The sequence below is a fragment of the Phoca vitulina genome, unplaced genomic scaffold (genome assembly GCF_004348235.1).
Source record: "Phoca vitulina isolate PV1807 unplaced genomic scaffold, GSC_HSeal_1.0 scaffold9, whole genome shotgun sequence".
NCBI lineage: Eukaryota > Metazoa > Chordata > Mammalia > Carnivora > Phocidae > Phoca > Phoca vitulina.
The window spans coordinates 39,346,410-39,360,444 of record NW_022589712.1 but is presented as its reverse complement, the minus strand read 5'-3'; the positions used below and the strand labels follow the sequence as shown (position 1 = coordinate 39,360,444).

Sequence of the window (14,035 nt, the reverse complement as noted above, 5' to 3'; positions counted from 1 at the left end):
CTCCTATAATTGTCTCATCTCCAGACCCCCAATCCTCACCCCTCAGCCATCCATTCTTTCTATGGCTGACACAATAATCTAAAATGCAAATCTGATCATACTCCTCCTTTGCTCAATTGCTTTAGCAGGCTCATGCAGTCCATGAGGGGGTATAAAATCTTTAGCTGTGTATGCAAACCTCTTCAGTATATGACCTGAGGCCTGTATTAAGAAATTATCTAGAGTTTCACATATACTGAATGATATCATTAATGCAGTTACCTTACTATCTTCTGTAGAGACCAATTTAAAAAACCACCATAAAATTTAATGATTTATTATACATATTGCAGAAATTTCATGACTAAAAAATGATAGTAATAGCAACTAATGGTTGAGTACATAACTCTGCTAGAAGATGTGCTAAGTTGGGGTGCCTGGGTGGCTCAGTTTGTTAAGCATCTGCCTTTGGCTCAGGTCATGATCTCAGCATCCTGGGATGGAGCCTCTGGTCAGGCTCCCTGCTCTGTGGGGAGAGCTTTTCCCTCTCCTTCTGCTCCTCCCTTCCCCCTCTTGTGCTCTCTCTCAAATACATAAATAAATAAAATCTTTAATAAAAAAAGAAATTCTGCTAAGTCATTATATACATTATTTCATTCAGTTGTGTTAGCAACTTTCTAAATTAAGTAAGTAGTGAAAGTAATTTGGCTTATATATTTTATCGAAATTTATAACTAAAGGTCAATTCCATTAAAAATTGTTGAAAGATATAAGTTTATTTCACCACAAAACAAAGAAAAATATTATATTAGCCTAAAGTTCAATAAAATCTATTGTGTCATAGAGTTAATAGAATAAGAACCGGGGCCAAATTTCTATTTTATTATTTTATGCTCTTTGCTTCTCAGGATATATCTCACTGAAGAGCTAAGGTGATAAAGTTCTTGGTTTAATAGAATTGTAAATAAAACATTACTAGCTCCTGTAGAACATTGTCCTCGGATTCATCCTATGGTGAGAAATAATCTTATAATAAGTTTCTTATAGTGCTCCTTTCTCCTCTACACAAATCCTACCAACTCACCCTTTATGGCCCAATGCAAGTCTTGTGATTTCATTGCATGGCCTTGCCTCACTCATATCTCATCTTCCTCCTAACTTTTACAGCCTTTATGATCTGTACAGCTCAATTTTGTACGTCAGTAAATAATGCTTCATAGTATTATTCACTGCATAGGGGCATGCCTGGTTGCCCCAACAAGTAGACAGCTCTATCCAGACCACAACCATACCGTACATACCTATGGTAGCTATTTAATCACTATGCAAAGCCATGCAGTCTTCTCTTTGCTCTTAAGGCAGTTTATTACCAACCCACCAGCCTGAAAACAATAAACTTGAAATCTCTGGGTGGGAGCAGAAAGGGACTTAAAAGACCATTCAAGTTCTGGTCCCACACTTTGCAGGTGAAGAAATGGAGACCCATCTGTCAAAGATCATACAACTGATTAGTGTCAAAGCTGAGATTAGAAGCTGAGTCCTTGGTCTTCTCTCTAGAGGTCTTTTGCCCAACTGATTAGTGTCAAAGCTGAGATTAGAAGCTGAGTCCTTGGTCTTCCCTCTAGAGTTCTTTTGCCCACATATGGGTGATGGCATTTATGATATTATTTACAACTGCCATATAAGTACCAGTTGTATATTTATTCAAGAAGATGATAGAGTATACAGTATTTACTCACCTTATATTTGGCTTTATTTGTGCAAATTGTATGTTTATAATGGAATATTAAAAGTAATTTAAGGAGGGTCACCTGGGTGTCATATTTGGTTAAGTGTCTGACTCTTGGTTTCGGCTCAGGTCATGATCTCAGGGTCCAGAGATCGAGCCCCCGTCAGGCTCCCAACTCAGTGGGGAGTCTGCTAGAGATTCTCTCTCCCTTCCCACCTCCCTCTGCCCCTCTCCCCACTTGTGCTCGCTCTCTCTCTCAAATAAGTAAATAAAAATCTTCAAAAATAAGTAATTTAAGGAGAAGATATACACTTAGCAAGGGATCACTTAACTTCTTCCGTCCACATATTTGCCACAATAGAAAAGTTGCGGCAATTTTACACTAAATGTCCAGTAGCTACAAGTGGGTGGAAGTCTTCTATTCTTCAGAGAACAATGACAACAAAAAACATGATATTTTGGGGGGATGTCCATGTTGAGTCGGGGGAAAGAAAAAAATCTTTTCTCATTGTTGATTAAAAAATAATGGGATCATATCTGGTAACTGTGCTTATACTTAGATTTTATGAAGCAGCTGTTTTTGGTGATGGGGTGAGGATGGACAATGTTACCTGGAGCAATTTGTTTAATCACTGAGGATTCTGTTTGAGAGTAATGAGGGGCTAATCCTTCCTGAGAAATATAGTTCTGATAAACACTGGCCAATAAAGTGGCTCTCACACTAAAAGTAAGAATAACCTGTAATGTTAATATAACAGTTGCCATTTCATTCAGAGGAAGAACTCGGTAGACCTGCTCCTTTAATGAAATAAGTGGTTAACTATAGTGACTCTTTGAACTTGCAGGCTTTTCAGCCCCAGTGGAGCTCCCAGTAGACATGGGAATTCTGTTACAAAATGTAATACCTTTTTGAAAGAACGTGAGAATTAATATTATATTTAAGCTAGTCCCTTTTAAATTATGTCCATAAATAAATGCAAATTGACAATGCCCAAAATGATTACATGAGGTGGTTGTTATATATCTGTTTAATGCAACTGTAGCCAAACATATTCTAAAAAATACAGTAGGAGTAAAGGAAACAAGTGATTGAATAACGCAATTAGTCTTCATACCCAAATATTTAAAGCAATAAAAACTTCATTATGATGTGCAAAGCATGTGATGTGGGGAGAAGAGTGAAACTGAAGGAAGGCAAGATACAGCTTAAAGGCATGAGACAAATAGCCCAAGATAAGAAGCACACCAAGGTTTCCAAGAAGCAGTTGAGTGCTATGAGAAACTCATTTTCTTTGTTTTAAGTGCTATGAATGCACAAAGGAAGCTTTTAAGGGCCTCACAGATGTGAGAGCAGTTTCACTCATAACAAGGTCCATGATTTTTTAAAATCTACTGATAAAATCGTAAATTGTTTCCAATGTCCTGGGAACACACTTAACAATCCAGTCTATACATAAGCTCTACTTTTTGAAAACAAAAAAATGCCAAATACGTTTAAGCTCCTACGTTTTGACCTGTTAAATCTGCATTCCTCAAATCAAAAAGCACACTTTAGTGCCACAAGTAGGTTCCTTTTTTTCATAATGCCATTTTCTTGCAACTTGGCCCTAAGGAATTTCCAGACTAAAATAGTGCATCAAGGGCTGTGCATAATCAGCCTCACTAAAAACAGCTTGATTAATACTAAATATGTCCTAGCTCCTAATCAATTATGTTAATGAGGTCGCAAGCAGCACATCTGCACGCCCTGACAAAGCCCATGATCTCAGCACCTCCTGATAACGCGGACTGCTTGGGAAGCTGCTCGGGGCCAGTGTCCGCACTGTGAAAACTCCTTCTCTGGGAGTCAAAAGGAGGTCCTAGCAAAAGCCTTGTAATCCTGCAACGTCGTTATGTTATTCACTTAAACATAGTATTGGGTTCCAGGGTGAAATGTCAAATTAAATCACTCTTTAAATATAACAGTGGAAACCTAGGTGTCCCACTTTACAAATGACACATCCTTTTCCAAGTGACAGACTGAAGGCAAAACATTTGCTACTTGGTGTTTTATGAACCTCTAGTAGGAGATAAACTGAAGTCAAACACTTGAATAATCTATCAAAATCTGCCTCAAACTGGGGTATTGGAGTTACTTGATTTATGTCTATCTTGCAACAACAACAGAATTAGAATCCAATGAAACTTAAGGTGACGCTATTATTTATAGTTTCTCCCTTGTCCTGTGAACATTGGGGCAGTGAGAGAGTCACTTGTCAGTTCTGTGTCAAATTATCTCCAGTAACATAAGCTCGTATAGTCCAAATGCCAAATGAAATGTGAGTCTGATGTCTCCCTCTCTCTCTCTCAACTGGATTCTAAAAATTTTTACTTAATAATCTGCTTACTAGCTAGGTAAATGATATATAGTAGTCGCCAGGGATGAGATTACTCCTTTTGTTTTATTGTTTTCAGGATGAGTCAGTTATATTTGAGTCCAGTTAAGACATTTAAACAAATATTGACTCCTATCAATATCAAGCATATATAAAAGATGATGCAAGTTGGGAATTTATGCTGGTGTAAAACCACATATGGATGGACACGCAAAACGCAAATCATTGAGGACTCAAATATTTAAACAACTGTAGTTGTATGAGGTAAACAGTTAAGCTGCTTTACTAATAACTAGGCTTAGAGGTTACCAAGTACTCCAGACTGAATTGTGTCTCCTCCAGATCCATATGTTGGACCCCTAACCCCCATATGACTGTATTGGAAATCAGGCCTTTAGGAAGTAATTAAGCTTAAATGAGGTCGTAAGAGCGGAACCCTGATCTCGTAGAACTGTGTCATTCTAAGAAGAGGAAGAGCCACCTGCGCTCTCTCTTCACCAGGTGAACATAGCAAGAAGCAGACATCTGCAAGCCAGGAAGGGGGCTCTTTCCAGAACCCAACCATCATGGCACTCTGACCTTGGACTGTGAGAAAATAAGTTTCTGTTATTTAAGTCACCCAATCTGTGGTGTTTTTTCCTGGCAGCCCTTGCAGACCAAGACATCAAGGGTTGATCAGGAATTTAAGAAATTATTATATCAAGAGGAAACTGTCTTCACATAATTACCACACAGAAACGGCATCTGGAGCCAAGTGAGTGAATGGGTGGAGCAGGTGCATGGAAGTTGATGACGACAATGGCAAGCTCCCCTTATTCAAGATGACCACACTTAAAATCAGTGAATAAAAGAATCCATGTGGGCCAAATACAATGTGTCTGTAGCAGTTTTGAATGGGAGGCAAAAGTTTCAAACCTTGGACTAGCACTGGACTGTTCTCCAAATATTCAAGAAGCATTATTGATTTGGAGTCTTGGAGCAAGATTTTACACGTACTTTACATTAAATTGTGATCTCTAATGACCAAATGAATTCCTTTTTTAGATTGATACTGATATAGCACTGACTTATAAATGTAAGGGGGTTTTTATTTAAAATTTGCAACTACTCATTCATTCCATTTGTGTAGCTGGCCAAATCAAAATATTTTACATACTATACAACAGGTTATTATAATTTGCAAGTATAATGTAACCTTTCCCCCCATTCCCACTGGCATTTCTCTTGCTCTCTTGTAAGCCTTTCTAGAATGCTTAGGTACTTGGCTTGAAAACTATTGTTCCTTCCCAGACAAATAGCAGTCAAAATTTCTCCATGAGTGGCATTTTATTTTATTTTATTTTTTAAAGATTTTATTTATTTGATAGAGAGAGACATAGCAAGAGAAGGAACACAAGCAGGGGGAGTGGGAGAGGGAGAAGCAGGCTCTCCGCCGAGCAGGGAGCCCAGTGCGGGGCTCGATCCCAGGACCCTGGGATCATGACCTGAGCCGAAGGCAGATGCTTAACGAACGAGCCACCCAGGTGCCCCTCATGAGTGGCATTTTAGCCATTCTGAAGGATATCTGGCCAATTATAGATCATTCAGGTGACTCATACTAAATTAAAAGCATTTTTAGAAATATTCAGTTGCTCTCCACCTCCTTCTAAATCACCTAGGGATTTGCTACTGAGATGTAGTCCTGGACCAACAGCATTAGCAATCCTTGGGAGCTTGATAAAAATGCAGAATCTCAGGCCCCACCCTTGACCTACCGAATCCGAATCTGCGTTTTCACAAGATTCCCAGGTGATCTGTGTGCACATTACATTTTGAGAAGCATTGCTAAGGTACTCTATACTGAGATCAGAGCATGATGTTTCTATTGCAGAACTGCATGAAATCTAAAGCAAAAAATTTATGTCTTCATCTTCCAAAACTTGTTGATGTCTCAGAAGGTAGGAAGGTAGTAGGATGAAGGTAGGATCCTCAAACGCTGGTGTCTGCATAGTAATATACTAGAAAGATGCTTGTGCATAGAACCAGAAATTCAGGGCTGAAATCCTAGATCTGATATTTACTAACTTAGCATGAATAAATAAACTCCAAGCCTACCTTTGTTAATCGTTAATAATGTCTACATTACAGGGTTTTGAAATATCAAATGTAAAATGCATATAAGTACAGAAAACACAATATTCTAAATAAATGTGAGTTGAAGAGAGCACAGCTACAGGTGTGCCTTGGTCAGGATCTGGCCAGAAAGTGCATAGAACATGCTGATGTCAGAACACGACTTACAGAAAACATCGCCTGACCAGCTACCCAAATTCTTCCCTGGCCGTTGACTATGTGAAACATAAATATATAGCCAAAAGGATCATTGGATCTGTGGTCTTTGGATAATGCATCTCTCACCAAGGCATTCAGATTTAATTAATTAATTAATTTAAATTATTAATTATTAAATAAATTATTTATATATTAAAATTAATTAATTAAAATGTATTTATTTATTTAAATTTAATTTACTTAATTTACTTTAATTTAGATAAATTGGAGAAAAGACTATTTGAAACAGGGTACCAAGTTCAGGTGTCTGGTATAAAACAATTGGGTTGTATCTGTAAGTTTTTTTTACACCTGGACATAAACCAAAGGTTCTCAGAATTTACTGTAAACAAGACTCAACTGAGGACCTTGTTAAAATAGAGATTTTTTTTTTCCTTTCTGAATTGCCAGAGAATCTGATTCACAAGATCTAAGATATGGCGGGAATATGAATTTTTAACAAGCTTCACGGTTGATTTTGATGCTGGTGATCTGCAAGTTATTGTTTGTGAAAAGTTGTGTTAAATTAATAAAATGCAATAGAAGGAGAACTTCCTAAGTTCATCAATATCAAACACAATAATAAAAACTGCAGTCATTTATTCTGTCTTTACAATACCTCTCTGTGATAGGTAATATGAGTATCAGTATTTTACCAATAAAGAAGCTGAAACTGTAGTTATCACATTTAAGTTCATCCAGGTAGAAAACAGCAGAACCAGAATTTGGATCCAGGTATGTGTGATTCCAGAGCACAGGCGATAAATCACTATACTGTTTTTAAAGACACAGGATTCCTACCATCTCTCTAAGTAACAAGAAATGATCAATAATGCCTGGGTCCCCTTTGTAGGAGGGGTTTGGAGGATACATGAAATAAACTGAACTTCTCAGACATTTCCTCCTCATTATTGGAGATTCATTTGGGAATGGATTTTGGGGGATAGAAGATACATAAAGTGTCTTCTTTATGTAGGCGAGGACAGGTTACATGAGTATATAATTCCAGATAAAAACCATATAATATTTTCTTGAGTTCCATATGCCAATTTAGAATGGCCTGCTCAGTAATTCTACCTGGATGTCCCATGGGAAACTGTCATGTCCCAGTCTGTCCTGAACCCATCACCTTCCTGCTTCTCCTCCCCAGGCCCGTTTTATTTCAGTGGTTTCCTGTCTTGGTGAAAGGCACCTCTGTCTACCTGGATATCTAATTCAGAAAGCTGGAGTCATTTTTCTCACTTGTTGTATCTCAGCATCTATATTGATCAGATACTTTGACCAACTGATTCCCTTCCCATATACTTTTCTGATCTGCTTTTTTCCATCCATTACACCAATGTTTAGTTCCTGCTTTGCAACTTTTTGGACTATTTTCTCAAGTGTCTATAACCAATCTCTGTCTAGTCCAGCAGGATGGCAGTCAAATTGATCTTTTAAAATGAACATGTCTATCCCATCCATGGGGAATTCCTTGTCTTCTATAGAAAAAATAAAATAAAATCTCTTAGCTGAGGAGGAAATACTTGTGCTTGTATATGCACAGAATCTCTCTGGAAGGAAAAAACATTGGTTTCCTGTAAGGAGAATGGGGTGCACAGGGCCAGGATGGAGATTTTCTACCTATATCATTTTTGTAACTTTTAAATTTTGAAGCATGTAAATGTGTCAAAAATTTTAAGAGGGAATACAAATTCCTTAGCTGGGTGAAATAGCATGATATCAGAGATTTGCAAAGGAAATAAAAACACAATGAGAAAAAAAGGAGGAAAGAAAGGAAAGAAGAGAAAGGTTGGATAGGCAAGAATAGAAAATGTTGATAAATGTATCTGCAGGCTGAGTGTATTGCAGGTTTACTTTACTATTCAGTGTTCTATAATAAAAATTTAAGGATACAAATAAATCCCAAGCTTAGCCTACAAGGCATGTCACAATCTGTCCTTTGCATGCCTTTCTATGAGCTGTCCCAGACCCTCTCCATGCCTTCTCTTTTCTCTCCACGCTGCACTACTTATGCTTCTCTGGACCAAATCCCTTTCTTTCTCATCTCCATGCCTTTGCATATGCCAATTCTTTATTGGTAATGTTCTTGCCTTCCTTGCTCATTCTTCCTATTCTTGGGACTTTATCTCCACAGCCACCTCTGCAGAGAAGCCTTTCCTGGGGTCCTCTTCACCTCTTCCAAGAAGAGCTATGCCCTCCTTTCTCTAAGCTTCCACAGTACTCAGCACTGACTTATTTTCTTGGTTCTTACCACATTGTGTAATCAGCATACCTCTTAGAAGCCAGCAACCAGGGCACCTCGTGCGGGCTGTGTGCTTTATAGGGTTCTATGGGCCCTCCTCTGACTGCATCTTGCCCTAGGTCTGTGGGGACAACAGGGTGTGGCCACCTGGGTTTTTTTCTCTCTTACACTCCAGATCCTAGGACCCTGAAATTTTTTCCCCCTGACAGTTCTTTCTCTGCTGCCAGTGACTGCTTGGGCCTCTTGCTGAATGAATCTTCTAGTCTCAGGGGGTGACCAAATTCAACAGGGTAGCTGTTTGTTAAATGGGGTTAGAAGTTGGACAAGCAGGCTGGTGTCCCTTTCAGTGTTTGACAGAGCTGGGAGTGCAAGGGGTGCTGTGAGGGTCTGAAGGAGAGCTCTATCTGTACTCTTGCAAAAAACTAATGGTGTACTTGGCTTTGATCACTTGTGTTTTATATCTGGCTCCTCTTCAATTACTTTTAATTTTATATCTGTAAACTGAGTCTTGGTAAGACAGGAACTATTTTCTATTACTCTCTGAATCCCCAGTACTTTGGGCAATACCTGATGTGATCCCATAGTTGGGATTTAATAAATCATAGTTGAATGAGTAAGTGAAGACAAATGATTTTGAATTTCTAGCAAAATTAATTATGATGACATTTCCCTCTTCTAATTGTGCCAATCCTGAAACATTGTATTTTGAAGAACTAATTATTAGGGGTAGTATTAGCTACTAATTTTATAAAGCACTTGTAAACTGGTATACACACACACACACACACACCCCATTTTATCCTCACACTAACTCTCTGAGATGAGTACTATTCTTGACCCATCTTATAGGTAACAAAAGTCATGAAGAGTGAATTTAAGTAACTTCCAAAAATTTACTCAAATGGTAAGAGATGAAACTCAGATTCAAACCCAGAAATTCTAGCACCAGAGTCTTAAGACAGTAAATTGGTCAATTTGTGGTAAAACTTTAAGAATTGCAAGGCACATCCATGTCCATTTGTCCCTGTAATTTCTGCCTTAATTTCCAGGGTATGAAGCTGGTCATCCATCTGGAAGCTGATAGTTACCAATATAAAATCTTAAGAGGAAATTTTTGGTTTTCCAAAAAGCAGCAAGTTGTAATTTTAGGACAAGTAACCTACAACTTAGACATACTAAAACTACTTGAGAAAATATGGATTTTGCTGTTTCTGCTGTTACTATTTTGTTTTATTTCTCTACATTCTATTTTATCTACGATAGAGAAGACCTTAGGAAAAATAAAATACTTGCCTTCTAGAGGAGGTGATGCCGGAGTGGGTCTGGAAGCTTGTTCTGTTGGTGATGGAGGTGGTAAGGCTGGGCTTTGTCCTGTGCACACAATGTAGGAGTAGGCATTGAAAAAGAAAAGTATTAACAAATTTAATATCCATGACTAAAATAGCTAGATCTGTCCCCAACATGCATAATTCATAATCCAAAGTATAAATTCATATTATTATGCAATAAGAAAAGTGTTATTAGGTGAGATCTCTAAGTGGATACGTACACAGGCTCCGTTATCTTCAGAGCCATTTCTGAATATATTACTTTTCATAGATGTATATACAATGTTAAATATATCTACTGGACTTCATTAATGAAAAATCTACATGCAATCAAATAAAGCAATTTATTTTCAAAATGCACTTTAAATTATGGAAACTAAAATCACAGAAGCTGAGAGGAATCCTAGTATAGAGAAAAACCACCATTTTTTTTCATTTAACTAAAAATTCTCAAATGATATAATAGGGCAATAAAAGAAGGTTAAAATTCATGGGCCTTTTGATATTGAACAGGTACATTTTCTCTCGCCAAAATAAATGACCTGCAGTTAAGTAAATAATGGGCCAAAGGGAAAATATATTCAGTTTTATAGAGTCTTGAAAGGCTCCCTCAAATCTCGGGGCTGATTATGAACTGTATAAAAACCCACAATTGTTTCTGAGTGCTTCCTTATCCCAAGCGATTTCTTTAATTAACCAAAACCATCCAGGCCATGAACTGTAAACATTAACTAACATATGATCCCATATGAAATGCTTGCAAAATGTTTTATCATTAATTTTCATTCCACAAATTTCTGCTGTGTGTTTCTTTTAAATCCAGGAACTGAGGTGGGCTTATGCATCTTCGAAAATCTCACTGACAACTAGATATTATCAAATGTCAGCAGACCTCCCTGCTTACCGGAAGTTTTCCTTTTTTAGAATTTGTCAAAATTAGTTTGCTCTGGTGAGTTGTGCAGTAGCAAGCAGAGCAATTGGAGTGGCGTACACACCAGCCTCTGTGGGGGTAAGAAGGGCAACAGCCCAGGCCCTCGTGCCAAAGAGAGGCGAGTCTCCACTCATTAGCAGATTTCCTCATAGTTAGACCCGTCCAGGTGGGTTGTTGAGCATGTTCAAGTATGCATAAAAGCGCCTTGTTTCATAACATGCAGGCCATATACCTAGAAAAGTATCGACCCATATTATCATCCATTTTTTTTCCTCCTGAGAGCAAAGATTTGATAGAAACATATTGCAAGATACAAGTTCCTCTTTCAGTGTACAAAGAAAAGGTGAGGCTGGACACTCTAAAAAAAAGTTTGATCTCCATGATTTTTCCCTAGCTAACATTTATATACTGCTTACTCTATGCCTAGAATAATCCCCATCAGTTTTGATATATTAAGTTATTTAACCTTCACAAGATCCTTAGGATGTGGGTGTATTTTCACTTTACAGATTGAAAACTAAAGTGAACAGGTTTTCAGCCCATTTAGCAGCTAAGAAGTGGAGCTGAATTTCCATGGAGGCTCCAGATTTGAGGTGCTTAAAGCCTCCTTCAGACTGCCTAGGGCGAGAAAAGGCTCATCTTTTATAAGGAAGTCCATGAGTGCAGGTGGGACAGACGCAAGAAGCTCCCACCCTGACTCTCCACCTTCTTTGTGAGTCAAAGGGATATATGCGTGTAAATATCCTTTCCCAAGTCTTGCCTGAGAGCTGTTCTTGAAAAACTATTTCTAAGGTAGGTTGATATTTTGCAACTCTTAAATCTAGGGATAATCTAGATTTAGGAAGGAGTTAACTAAATGATTAAAGCTTAAAATACAAGTGGCCATGAATATAAATCAATTGTTTCCAAATACCGAGGCTTTCAAAAATATCTTCATAGGATGGTTCCTGTTCAATCTAAACCGCTCTTTCCCTGTCATATACTTTCCTGAACAGTGATGATGTAAAATCACAATCCTTTATAGTCTTGATAAGCTTTTTAGAAATGTATTTCAAAAGGAAATTCTTTCCAGGGGAATTATTCATAGTTTATAACTCTAAAATATTTTTAGATTTTCTTGGAAGAACTACAAAGCCATTATTTTATTTTAAAAACATTTTAGTGAGCACTTCTTATGTGCCAATACCAAAAACATTAAACTCCAGCCATGCCTTCAAGAGGTTTCCAATATACTGACTAAAACAGACTTAGATCGTTATAATGGATTGCTCTACTACAGTGTGGTGATGGGAAATAATATATATAGAGGGGATGTTGCAGAAAGACCCCTGGAGGAGATCAACTGTAACCTGCATTTAAAGACCTGAAACTCGGGGCGCCTGGGTGGCTCGGTTGGTTAAGCGTCTGCCTTCGGCTCAGGTCATGATCCTGGAGTCCCGGGATCGAGTCCCGCATCGGGCTCCCTGCTCAGCGGGGGGTCTGCTTCTCCCTCTGACCCTCCCCCCTCTCATGCTCTCTGTCTCCCATTCTCTCTCTCAGATAAATAAATAAAATCTTTAAAAAAAATAAATAAATAAAGACCTGAAACGAGTTTGCTGGGTAAAGAAAAGGAGAGGAAGTGTTTGCTTACAGAGAGAATCTGGTGAAAACAAGGCACGGATGCCAAAATATGGAGGACTCCTAAAACAAACAATCTGGTGCTTTCTGCAGCAGAAAGTATAATATCCAGTTTATAATAGAAATTCTCTATGGCTGTAATCAACTATATTATGCTCCCTACAATGGCTGACTGTATCGTTGTGAGGCAATGGACACAGCGGGGAAGTAGGATCAAAGAAAAAGAGAAAGAAAAAACCAGAAGTCTTCTTGCCTCCATAGTGACAGCTGTAAGTCACCCTGGCAGGGGAATCATTAGCTCAGAACAAATTTCTGTTGTGGTAGGGAGCACCAGAACAAACCAGATACGTCATCCTTGAGCACGACGCATGACTTAAAGAAGAGTCTTTCATGTTCACATAATGTCAGGGAATATTGTCAAAATCAGAGACCATCTTATATATGAATAAATATATAATAAATTATGCTAATATAATGTTATACTAATAATAGAACTTTATAGTAAAGAGTTGTTTAGGATAAAGACTATATGTTTAGAGTCAAATGGTGAGAGTTTGTATATGTGAGAGTTTCAGCTTTATCACTTACAGTCTGGGTAAACTTGAAAATCTCATGGAGAATCCAAGCCTCAGTTTAGGGCCTTTATAAAATGAGGAGAGTTTTTCGTGCTGTTATGGGGATTAAGTGATGCAGCATCTCACACATAGTAAATACTCAAAATACTAATTGTTCAATAATGAATTTATAATTTATATCCCATCTAATTACACAAGAGGCCTTGAAACAGACTTTGAAGTACATAAACAAAGACATAACAACAGATAAAATTAAACATGACTGAAATAGCAGAACTCATTTACAGGAAAGAAGCTTATAATTTTATTAGGCATACATTCCTTTGGAATTCCTGAGGACTGTTACTCTCCGAAAGAACGATTTAGGTTGTTGAAATTTACGTTGGAACTCTAAAGGTGCCCTTCATTTTATAAGCTATTACCTGAAAATCCCTCTGACATTCGAACATAGTGAATTGGCTTTATTTTTGTTTCTTGAGTGATTTGGGCTGGCTTATTTCCATAATACCTGAATGGCATGTTTGTAAGCTGCCAATATTTTATTGTTCTGAGTTTTTTCTCACACAAGTCAATTTGATTGTTTTTGGTTTAGTCAAATTCCACTGGGGATGGTAGGCAGTGTGCATTCCTTCTAATGATCTAAGTCACCAATGTTTTCTTTACACTGCTAGAAATGTTGAATGGAATTACTCAGAATCTCAAGTCAAGTAGGAGGCTAGGAGCTGAATTCAGATAACATGAGGTAAAAAACAACTCACTATACTAAAATTTAATTCATCTGATTTCTTTATCAAAGGATATTCCCTGCAACATTTCTATACAACTAAAGCCTACCCCCTAAATCTTGAAACAAATGTCGAGGAGATATTTTTCTCTAATGCCTGATAGATATTTAATTCCTTAGGCCACTATTGCATTCTCCTGGAGGTACTGAGTATATCCAGAA

The 14,035-nt window shown here is 37.8% G+C and overlaps 1 protein-coding gene across 1 annotated transcript in view; it reads right to left on the bottom strand.

The window, feature by feature from the left end:
- Positions 1 to 14,035, bottom strand: part of TRDN (triadin) — a 365,907-nt gene that overhangs the window by 215,812 nt on the left and 136,060 nt on the right. The window contains exon 10 of the transcript XR_004299993.1: positions 9,928 to 10,009. The gene's annotated coding sequence lies outside the window, so the exon portion shown is untranslated. The remainder of the gene's footprint in view (positions 1 to 9,927; positions 10,010 to 14,035) is intronic.